This window comes from Suncus etruscus, chromosome 7, assembly GCF_024139225.1.
Source record: "Suncus etruscus isolate mSunEtr1 chromosome 7, mSunEtr1.pri.cur, whole genome shotgun sequence".
In the NCBI taxonomy this organism is placed as follows: Eukaryota; Metazoa; Chordata; class Mammalia; order Eulipotyphla; family Soricidae; genus Suncus; species Suncus etruscus.
In genome coordinates, this window is record NC_064854.1 from 70050893 (window position 1) to 70062908 (window position 12016).

The 12016-nt window shown below is 34.3% G+C and overlaps 1 protein-coding gene across 2 annotated transcripts in view; it reads right to left on the reverse strand.

Annotated features, from left to right (window-relative positions):
• The window catches only part of SMAP1 (small ArfGAP 1), a 108314-nt gene that overhangs the window by 24080 nt on the left and 72218 nt on the right, over nt 1-12016 (reverse strand). The gene's annotated exons all lie outside the window — the stretch shown is intronic.

Genomic DNA, 12016 nt, shown 5'->3' on the forward strand with positions numbered 1-12016 from the left:
TACTCCCTTATCTAGGTGATGATAGGTGACAACACTGTAGAAAGTCTTCTGATTTTGTCTTTCTCGAGTCTACTCATGCTGGTTATATTTTAAATATTGTATTCTTCAAGTATTTGAGTCTACTCATGCTGGCTATATTTTAAATATTGTATTCTTCAAGTATTCAGGAGCTCATTATAGCTATATATTACAATCTTTCTCATTTACAAAACCTATTGTGTAGTGCATAATGAAGATTAAAATATTAGGGCCAGAGACAACAGTGCACTTGCTTTACATTTGGCTGACAAGAGTTCAAGATCCCACATTCCATATGGTCACTGGAGCCCAAGAGAACTGATCCCTAAATTCAGAGCCAGTCCTAAGTGCCTGATGTAATGTGGCCAAAGACAAAAACACGAAACAATGAATTTTGGATGGGCCCTCAAGTTGTTTATTTACACAGGGAGGGTCTCTGCCTTAAACATTTTGTTTTGGTTTGTGACTTAAGCTCCCATCTATAAATAGTCGACATCAATTTCAGACATCTTATGGACTTCAAACAGGATTAAGAACTTGGACTAAGTTCAGATACCTATTGATCATCTCTAATCTCAAAAAGTCTACTTTTCTTATATCAAGAAGAAACTACAGCATTCATGAATTCCTTTCTCAAATCATGCCTACAAGGTCCTTTGTTTCTAAATGATTTTCAGAATTTATAACAGCTATTATGAGTCTATGTTTAATATATACATATACAATTTCTAAGAATATATATATACCCTAATTAGTCACTATTATGACTTAGTCACGCTCAGAACTTTGTTTTGTTTTGTTTTGGTGGATTTTGGCCATATTTGGTGATGCTCAATGGTTATTCCTGGCTCTGCATTTAGGGATCACTCCTGGCAGTGTTCATGGGACTATATGGGATATATCAGGAATTGGACCTATGTTGGCTGCATGCAAGGCAAGAATCTTACGCATTGTACTATCGCTTGGGTCCCAGAATTATTTTAACCTATCAAAGAATGTAATAGTTTTTTATTTATTTTTATAAATATTTAAGCACCATGATTACAAGCATGTTTGCAGTTGGATTTCAGTCATAAACAGAATAGCCCCCCCTTCACCAGTACAACATTCCCACCACCAATGCGCCCCTCCTACCCCACCCCTGCCTGTATTGCGACAGGCATTTCTACTTCTCTCATTCTTTAACATTGTCATGCTAGTTGTTAGTGTAGTTATTTCCCTGACAGCATTCACCACTCTGCAGTGAGCTTCAAATTGTGAGCTGGTCCTTCCAGCCCTTCTAGCCCTCTCCCTCTGACTTATTTCACTAAACATAATAAATTCCAGGTACATTCAAGTATAGGAAAATTTCATGACTTCATCTTTCCTGACCGCTACATAATATTCCATTGTATATATGTACCATAGTTTCTTTAGCCATTCATCTGTTGAAGGGCATCTTGGTTGTTTCCAGAGTCTGGCTATTGTAAACAGCACTGCAATGAATATAGCTGTGAGGAAGGGATTTTTGAACTGTATTTTTGTGTTCCTACGGTATATCCCTAGGATCAGATGGGAGTTCAATTACCAGTTTTTTTGAGGAATCTCCATATTGTTTTACATAAAGGCTGGACTAGATGGCATTTCCACCAGCAGTGAGTAAAACCTCCTTTCTCTCCACATCCCCGCCAGCATTGATTGTTCTTGTTCTTTGTGATGTGTGCAAGTCTCTGTGGTGTGAGATGGTACCTCATTGTAGAATGTAATCATTTTTAATAAAATTTCCAGATACAGAACTGTTAGTCTGTTACCATATATAATTTCCAGAATTTAATAGGTATTTCATGGGTATGCTTTAATATTGAATATAAGACTTATTGTTATAATATTTTTGGCTTTTGGCGGCACTTAGGGGTTACTCCTAGTTGTGCACTCAGAAATTAACCCTGACAGGCTCACGGGACCATATGAAATCCCAGGGATCAAACCTGAGTCAGACACATGCAAGGCAAACACCCTACCACTGTGCTATTGCTCCAGCCCACAATATAAGAATTATTGAACTTTTAAAGCAGTTTTTTTTAATAACATAGCAATTCTTTTAAATGTGGTATATTTAAATAGCTAGAATTTCTTTCCTCCCTATTAAAAAATAAAAGTAAATAACCTATGCTAATAAAAACATTGAAATCTGTAAGAAAATTTCAGGACTCAACGGCCATGAACATATTAACTTTCCTTCCCTGTAGGTAGGATGTCAGCAGCTTCCTGGGCAGGTTCTCACTGGTCACACCCCTACCAGAAACAATCTAGATACTAAGATACAAGTGTCATAGACTTTAAAAGCACTTAATCTAATCTTTGATTAACTTAAAACCAGAAAACCTAATGTTAAGGATGTGGCTCTGTAGAAGAATGTATGTCTCACTATATAATTCCCTGGGTTTGATCCTCAGAACTACAAGGGTATAAAATTCCAAAAACCTTAAAATGAAAAAAAAAAATCGATATCATCCAGTTAAATACATTCATTTTTCAAACTAAGGCTGAGATACATATGCCAACTAAGAATAGAATAACTATAACTTACTTTCTGTCCCTCAATTTAGGTTCCCCACCTTCCCCATTTTTCCATCCTACACATGCAAGGCATGAACTCTAGTGAACCACATCCCTGGCTCTCAATATACAATTACTTATTTCATAAAAAATATATATATTTCTTTTTCTAAATAATCCTCTATGGAAATCTAGCTAAAATGACCTTTAAAAATAAGTCAAATTCTAGTTTTTGAGCTTTCATCCAACAAATTATTAGCTATCTTAAAAAATAAAATAAATTTTGGGTCCAGAGGAAGCACAGTGGTAGGGCATTTACCTTTCACACTACTGACCTGGGACCAAGCCGGGTTTGATCTCCAGCATCCCCTATAGTCCCCCGAGCCTGACAGGACCAATTTCTGAGCATAGAGCCAGAAGTAGCAGAAGCACTGCCATGTGTACCCCCCCTCCAATAAATAAATAAATAAAGCTTTTTGTGAGTCTATTCTGAGGGGGGGGTAAATGATAAAACAAAGATCTAATAAATACTACTTTAATAATAAAACAAAACAAAATTTATGTAATAAAATAAAAATAAAATAAATTTAAAAATAAGCCATCTTAAAAATATAAGCTACTTTTAAAAAACTACCCTTAAGGGGACAGAGAGATAGCACAGCAGTAGGGCATTTGCCCTGTAGCAACTGGCCAATCGTGGTTTGAATCCCGGTATCCCATGTGGTCCCCTGTGCTCGCCAGGAGTGATTCTGAGTAGAGAGCCAGGAGTAACCTCTGAGCACAGCCGGTGTGACCCAAAAACCAAAAATCAAACAAACAAAACAAAAAACAAAGACATAAAAATCCTACCCTTAATATAAAACTATTCATTATTTACAAAGGAGAGAAAAAATAAAACAAAGTGAATTCCTCAAGCAATCTGACTTACAACCACAACAATTTATTTCATTTATATGGGTTCTTGTATTTCCACAGAAAAGTATAAAAGAGAGAACATATTTACAGATGAGTAGTGTAAATAAAAATGTGAAGGTAAAAATAAGAATGTATCTTAAAGAGCTTATCAAAATACAACTCTGCCCCTCTATTAGGTTTTGCGATCTATTTTATGGATAACAAGTAGATTTATTTAGCACTTAAGAGCATAAAATAAAGTTCAGCACATCTGTCAAGTGCAGTCTGAATCAAAATGTATACTTAACAGCAATATATGAGAAACTCAACTCTAAAGATAATCTAAGTCTATATTCCTTAAGGAAACTCTAAGTGTGCTCTATAGTAATAGGTCCATGGTCTAAATCTATAAATACTATATATATAAATATATATTTATACTTATCTATAAATATTCTATTCCAAATAGAGTATTTCTATATCAATTTCAACAATTCAGTCATGAATAATTGGCATTTCACAGGCTGCCCTAAAAACTATATACACAAGGTTTAAAAACTTTAACAATGTCTTGCATTCCTCTATCCTCAAACTTGTTAAGTGAATAGAAAATTGATATTTAATGAATAATTTTAGGGATTACTTCTGCATTCATAGTCATCTAAGTATTATCATTTATGTATATATTTTATAGTTTGTTATTTATAAATTATGTACTATCTATTAAAAGATGAGAAAAATAATTTCAGATGATACCCTTTTTTCATAAATGTGAATTAAAAAATCAACCTCATTAATTTTGGAGTATATTTAAAGAAATTCAAGAATAGAAACACATACACATCAAACTATACAGATAAAGAATATTCTTGATATTCTAGCCAAAAAAAAAATTACATCTCTTAGAGCTAAGTAATCTGTAAAAGATCTTTCTTTTAAAAAATACAGTGAAATAATATGTTACAATCTTGTATACAAAATCACTGCCCCTTCACTATTAATCAGACTGTCCAAAACTCCTCACTATATCCTGAGATTATATCTTCATTTTTTCTCGCTATACCCTCACTTCTTGGTAACCTTGGTTCTATAGCTAAAGTCAGAGAGATTAAAGTTATTAGATGCTATGCTTTTACAAATACATATACATATATATTTATATACAATGAATGAGATTACCCACATTTGTTCTCCCTCTGACTACTTCTAATTAACACAACCCCCTCTAGCTCCACTCCTAGTTGTAGTCAAAAGCAAGAACTCATCTTTTCTTACAGCTGAGTATTCCATTATGTATATATGCCATAACTTCTTTCTCCTTTTCATCTGTCTTTGGGTGCTTGGGTTTCCATATCTCAACTATTATAAATAGTGCTGTAATTACACAGGTCTTTTTTGAAATAATGCTTTCTGTGTGTTCATGGATATTAAGGCTGGAGGATCATACAAAGTCCTGTTTTTAAATTTTGAGAGGTCTCCATACCATTTTCCATTGAGATTGAACTAGTTTACATTCCCCATTCTTTCTCATTACATGCCTCCCTGACCATACCAACCAGATGTTTTTGATCTTTCTGATATAGACCATCCTGGTTAGTAGGAGATGATATCTGTTATTCTGATATGGATTTTCCTAATAAATGATGAACACCTTTTCATATGCCTATTGATCATCCCATTTTCTTTAGGACAGTGTTCAACTCTCCTATTTCTTTTCATTTTTGTTGTTGACCTTTGTGAATGCTTTATATAAAAGAGATTAAATTTTGGGTAGAGAGATAAATGCTTTGGAAGTGAAAGATCAAATCTAATCCTTGGTACTGGGGGCTCTTGGAGAGGGAATAGCTTCTGCGCACTGTCAGGTATGGCCCATAAACAAGAACAAGAACTTTCTACACTTGGGTCACTTTCTAAGAATGGAAATAATATCTAAATATATAGTCTTGGAATATAAGATAAGTTCATGCACGGAATAGACACTAAGGTTTCACCAGCCTTACTAAGACAACTGTGAAGATGAACCAGAAAATCACTTGATAAACATGGCCTTGAAGTTTCTCCCTGCTATCCACATCTTCAGTGAACTGTGGTTTTCAGGCTCTTCACAGAAAAAGAAATAAATCCCAATCACAAGGGGTCTAGCTTTTAATATTTTGTTGCAGAATGCAAAGAAGTTCAAAAGACAACAGTATAGCAAAAGTTTTTATTAAGGGAAGGTATGAGTTCCGGGTGGGGGATGTGGGACTGTTTCTCCAGAGAGAGAGAGAAGAGAAGAGAACTGCTGTAAGGTTATCTGACCCTTGATGACCCAAGTTTTGATAATTCTATTTGCTTTTGTGTCGTAAGAAACAATATGAAGTAAATTTGTGCCTGCAAAGAGGCAAGCTATGATAGTGGGTAGAAAATTGGAAACAATGGTGAAGGAAAGGTCAAATGGTGAAATTGGTGTTTGCATATTTAATGCATGAAATGACTGTATTATGAGCAACATGGTAAATCAGTGTTGTAATAGAAAAAATTTTAAATCACATGCTTAGAGGAAATACATGGAGAATCTTCAAAATGGAGTATCCAGACTTTCTATGGGAAGCTGAGTGTTTTTCAACTAAGAACTAACATTTCTTAGTTGTAGGTTTCCTGCATATTACAGCCAAGGTACCACCTCAGGGCCCATCTGCCTGATCCTCTCCCTGACCACAAATGCACCTTATTCTCCAGCCTGGAGATGAACCCTGTGGAAATATAACCTAGACCTTGGGCTAGCAGGGTGCTCAATCTTTGGAGACAATTCACTCTCAAAGGCACTAAATAAGCTTGTTATTTTCCTTTTCCTCTCATCTTTTTGCTGACTTTTCCACTGGTTGATAGTCCTTTACTCAGCAGGCATTAGAATAAGATCACATTTTTTTTCTGTTTAAGAGAGTAGGGGTGGAGATTGGAGAGTGGACTTGAGAGACAGACCTGGAAGTACTCAGGGCTTATTCCTGGCTCTATGCCCAGGGATGACTCCTGTGGTGCTCAAGAGATATACACTTAAAGGGTAAGAATTTATGTCACAAATTAGGTTTGATACACATTTGTTGTCTCTAATGCTTACATTAGATAATTTATGGTAAAGATTAAAATAGCTTACTACTTCCTTATAGTTAATTAACTTATAGCCCAAATTTGCAAGAAAATAATGAACTTACTATCACTGTTCCCCATTTTAGAAAGACCTGTTCTACCAACTATGAAGTATAGTTCTGGGTAAATTTCATTCTTTTATCTGTGTGATGAATACATTAAAATATGCTGATGAATATAATTTAACTATCTATAGTTAGTGTAAGAATTGACATATAAAAAATTTCTAGCACAATGTATGGCACTTAATTGAAACTTTAAAGCTGATCTCTTAAATGTCTCCATTTCCCCCCACTTATAATAATAAACCATCAGGTCATACTGTATTTTGGTTAAGAACAAATACTATCAAGTTAGACTATTCAGATTTGATTCTTGACTTAGCTACTTAATAGCAATGTGACCATGAATAATTACTAGACCTGTATATCTCAGGTTCTCATCAGAACGAACAGTAATATCAAATATCAAATGAATATGTTTATTCATACATAAATATAAATTGAAATATAAATAAAGGTCTTATAGTAATGCCTACTATGTTTAGCAGAAGGGAGTACTCCGTGTATGTAGTCTTGTCATGAACTTCCATAAGCCACCAAATTTCACAGTTGATCCTTCCACTTGGCCAAATCAATTTTATTCTAGAGGCATCTACAGCCGCTTCAACGTTAATCCCTGTACTATCTCAAGACCCTCATTCACAAAACTCTTAAGCTCAGGCTTTTACTTAATAGAACTACCTTTCATTGAAGCTTTTATTGAAGAAATATTTTTCTTTTTTCTATTTAAAGAAATTTCTAATTTTCTGTAAAGGACTGCAAAATTTGCATACTTACTGAACAAGTGTTTCTTTCGTTAAATAAGAATTTAAAGTTTTGTATATAAATTGTATTTATTTCCTTTATATTACCTCATAGTAAAGCTTTAAATGACAGCAAAAACATTTTAGTTGTTCAATGAAGTAAAAATATTTCCAAATTACTTCAAGTCTATACTAGAAATTAAAATACGGTTTTCTACCACACCTGTTCTACCAATCTTTATCTTCACAATTACTTTAATAATGAACAAGAAGAGCCGGTGAGGTGGCGCTAGAGGTAAGGTGTCTGCCTTGCAAAGGCTAGCCAAGGAAGGATCGCGGTTCGATCCCCCAGTGTCCCATATGGTCCCGCCAAGCCAGGGGCGATTTCTGGGCGCTTAGCCAGGAGTAACCCCTGAGCATCAAACGGGTGTGGCCCAAAAAACAAAACAAAAAAAAAAATAAACCAAAAAAAAAAAAAAAAAAAAAAAAGGAACAAGAATTACAAAGCTATTATAATTTCAATTAATTCCTTTCTCATTTAGACTTAAGGGAACTTAAGATAGTTATTTTATTAAAATAAAGTACTATTATCTTATTTTCTAGCAGACAATTTTTATTTTAGTTAATAATTTTTTTCATGTCAAATTATCTACTCATTTAAAATAACTCTCAGTTGCCATTCTGTATAATTAATTAGTAATAATTAATAAAAATACTAATTTCTATATTCACCTATTCTTGGTTAAAATAATGTCAAGTATTGGTAAAAAATACAAGGCAATGCTACTGTAGAATATGGAGAGAATATAAATTATTATAATCATTTTGGAAAGGTGGTAAAATCATTTAAATCTGAAAATGTGTAAACTCTACAAGATAATATTTTTACTTTAAGGTCTGTGGCTAAATAGCTACATATATATATATATATACACACACACATATATATATATATATATATATACACCAAAAGGCATGTACAAGAATTTCAGGGTAGTTTTATTTATAAGAATTCCAAATCAACTGCTACTCAGTCAACCATCAGTGTAACATAAAAATCAAGGATGGGATACAGTTCAGAGATTTTGCACATACCTTGCTCTGGGTCTGAGTTCAAAGGAGACAAAAGTCATGCTTGGTTATAAAAAGACCACAATAACATGAATGAATCCCACAATAAATTAAAGAAACCAGAAGTTAAAGACTTTATATTGAATGATTTCATTGACAATGAAATTCAAAAGTACACAACTTATATATATTGATAGAAATTGAACAGCAATTAATTTTGGAATTATAGGGGAAAAAAGAGTACAAAGGATTTAGTGTTTTTGAGTTATACTTCAATAAAAATTTAACTTTTTAAAGGTAATTAAAATTCTAAAGTAAAATTCTTTAAAAATTACAAAATACGAACTGACAGAAGGTATTTACACACACACACACACACACACACACACACACACACACACACACACACACACACAAAACCACAGTGCTAAGTGAAAAAGATATTCAACTAAGAATACTCTATCCGAGCAGTTATCACTCACATTTGAATGAAAAATAAAAGGCTCCTCATAAAAGCAACATTTAAAGAAGGCTACTGACAATAAACTAACCTTCTAGGAAATATTTTTTGGAAATGAGATGTCACTAAGAAGAATTTTTTGAGGTAAACTTCTTTAATTATTGAAAACATAAACTATGGAAAAAAAGAATAACTAGGATCACTTATTTTCAACTTATTTACTGAACTCTTCCATTGTGTTACTGACAGTTTAATATTTGGCTCAAATCTATATTGAGTTTCTTCTTCTTTTTTTTTTTAAGAATAGTCAGTTGTCCTAATTCTACTACTGAATAATTTTGGATTATATCCCAGATATTGAGCAAATTCTTTTCTGAGTCTTTAATATTTTATTCCTCAAAAAATGTTTTTCATTTCCTTATTTTCCTAAGAAAATTTTTCATTAGACTCCCTGCAAAGCCTGTACTTCAGGTACCCAAAATTTCTGCTCAGTTCTTTTATTATCATTGAGATACTTTATTCTGACGTGCAATCGAAGACTTTTCGGACTAGTTTACAAATGGAATTTTTGAAACCATACTATCCCCATTGCTTCCTAATTATGTAATTATAGAGTACTTTCAAAATTATCAGCTGCTACAGATATCTTACATGTTCCTTATGACTTTGAAAGCCAGGAAGATGTAACGTTTTCAATTGGAGTTTGTGTGCTAAGTGTATCTTGCCTTCATGCCAAGAAAACATTTAAATGCAAAGTGTACACAGTAACACTTCCTTTTTAAGTCTGCACAATGCTTCCAATGTCTACTTATATTGTTGTATACCCCAGTGACTTTCAGTTAGTTTTCTTAAATTTTATATTATGTAGCTGATAGTATAGTTCTTAAATTCTGTTAATGCAATCTACTTATTTTATTGTGAAAATATCATTTTCAATTAAAATTCAATCCCATAAAATATATAGACTACCTTTGTTTGTTTGTTTGTTTTTTGTTTTTGTTTTTGTTTTGTGCATGTGTGGTGCTTACCATTATTGTTGGAGTCCTCACTGGATAATGGACACCTTTTTTTTTTGTACTGATGGATTATATCCCAGATATTGAGCAAATATCATTTTCTTTTTTCTCCATCGCCCCCCAAATCGATGATGAGAGCCTTTAGAAGGACTCTGCCCACTTTTGGAGTATTAAACTTTTACCCCAGTTTACTACTTTTCTCTTCTTCAGACCAAACCACGCAAACTTAACTAACTAGGCCTACCTCCCAGTTAGAGGGGGAAATTAGGGAGACACCTAGACCAATCAGATGCAAGACTACTATGTGGTAGGATAGGTACATAGGGGACCACATATTCTAGCAGCCCTGGGGGTGAGGGAAGTGGATATGGGAGATAGGACAAAAACGGAGGTGAAGGGAAGACAATTTGGTGATGGTAATCCCCCCCTGATGTTATGTAAATATTTAACTAAAATATTATTGTCATCATGTAAACCACTATGATCAAAATAAAAATTATAAAAAAAAATGTGTGTTAAAAAATAAGGTGGTATCTGTCTAGAAACTGGGCTGTGATGCATAGAGAACACCCATTCTATAAAAGGTTGTAATTTAAAATATATATATATATATATATATATATATATATATATATATATAGACTACCATAATTTGATTACCTACCTCTCACACCACATCTGAATACACTATCACCCATTTGTTAACAACTCAAGAGCCACACTGGTCTCCACTTCAGGCTTTTTTATTTCGTTTTTTGGATCAAATCTGGTGATTCTCAGAAGAACATATGGAATGTGGGGGATTGAACCCAGGTTGGCAAGCATGAATTTAAGTAATCATTAAGTACAATGCAAAAAACTATTACAGAAGACGAGGAATAACATTCTAATGATTTCCGAGATTCAAGACTCCATATTTAAATCAACTTTTACCCTATAACCCTGTCTGTCTCCAATGTGAAGGTTATTTTAATCATATAAAAATAAAATTAAAAAGTGTTTTGGGTCAAAGCCATAGTACAGTGGGTAGGGCACTTGCTTTGTACACAGTCAACCTGGTTTGATACTTAGCATCCCATCAGTCACTCACATGTTGCCAAGAGTAATTCTTGAGTTTAGGGTTAGGAATAAGCCCTGAGCACCATTGCAAAGCAGCAAAAAAATAAATTAAATAAAAGGGGGTTTTAAAAAAAGATAACTTTGACTCTTTTTCCTAAGAAAATGTAGGTTTGGGTTTGAAATTACCTTATATTTTATTTTCCAATTGATAACATGATTACAAATGTTTAAAAATATTAGCTCTATCTTGTTCATTTAAATAAGGCTGCTGACAAAAGAGCATCTATCTCTAAAAGTAAGCACTACTCTTATTGCTGCCCTCCATTAAGCTGGCAACAGTCAGTCCTCCACCAAGACTCCATTTTCTGATGTTAGATTTGAGTAACCTATTCGGCAATTAAGAGGAATTATATAGTCAGAGAACTTATCAATATAAAATGAAGATACTTTTGATTACTAAGACTGGGAGGCCAGTGCTAAATATTCTACAAGTTACAGTATCCTAACCCACCACTCTACCCCTGTGGGTGTACCTATTTAAGACCCTAGACCCACCCATTTCTGGGAGGGGTCTTGGGAACCGGATAATAGGTGTAACTTTACCTGCGAGTCCTTCCCATTCCTGGGAGGGGTCTGGAAAATGTTAGATAAGGCGGGACCAAGGGAATTCGGGCCTTTTGGTTTTTTGGCCTTTTGGCTCTTTGCCCTGTTTGCGCTGCTGTGCGCTTTGGCTTCTGGGTTTTTGTGTTCTGGTCTTTGACCAGCATGGAGCCCAAAGGGAAGATGGCTTACAGAAGATAAGATGCAGGGCAAGCCTAGAATGGCTGTATGCTTGAAAGGTTATGACATAGGCCACACACCTGTGGTGGCTAGGGCATGAATAAAGCTGATGCTTCCTAATGGCTGCGTGTGAGTGAGTGATTTCACCTGGGCCTGGGACTCGCCGGCTGCATGAAGGTTGCAGAGCCACGTGGACTGGGGTGGCAGAGAGAAATCCACCGCCATCCAGCCCCATCGTTAATTAATTAA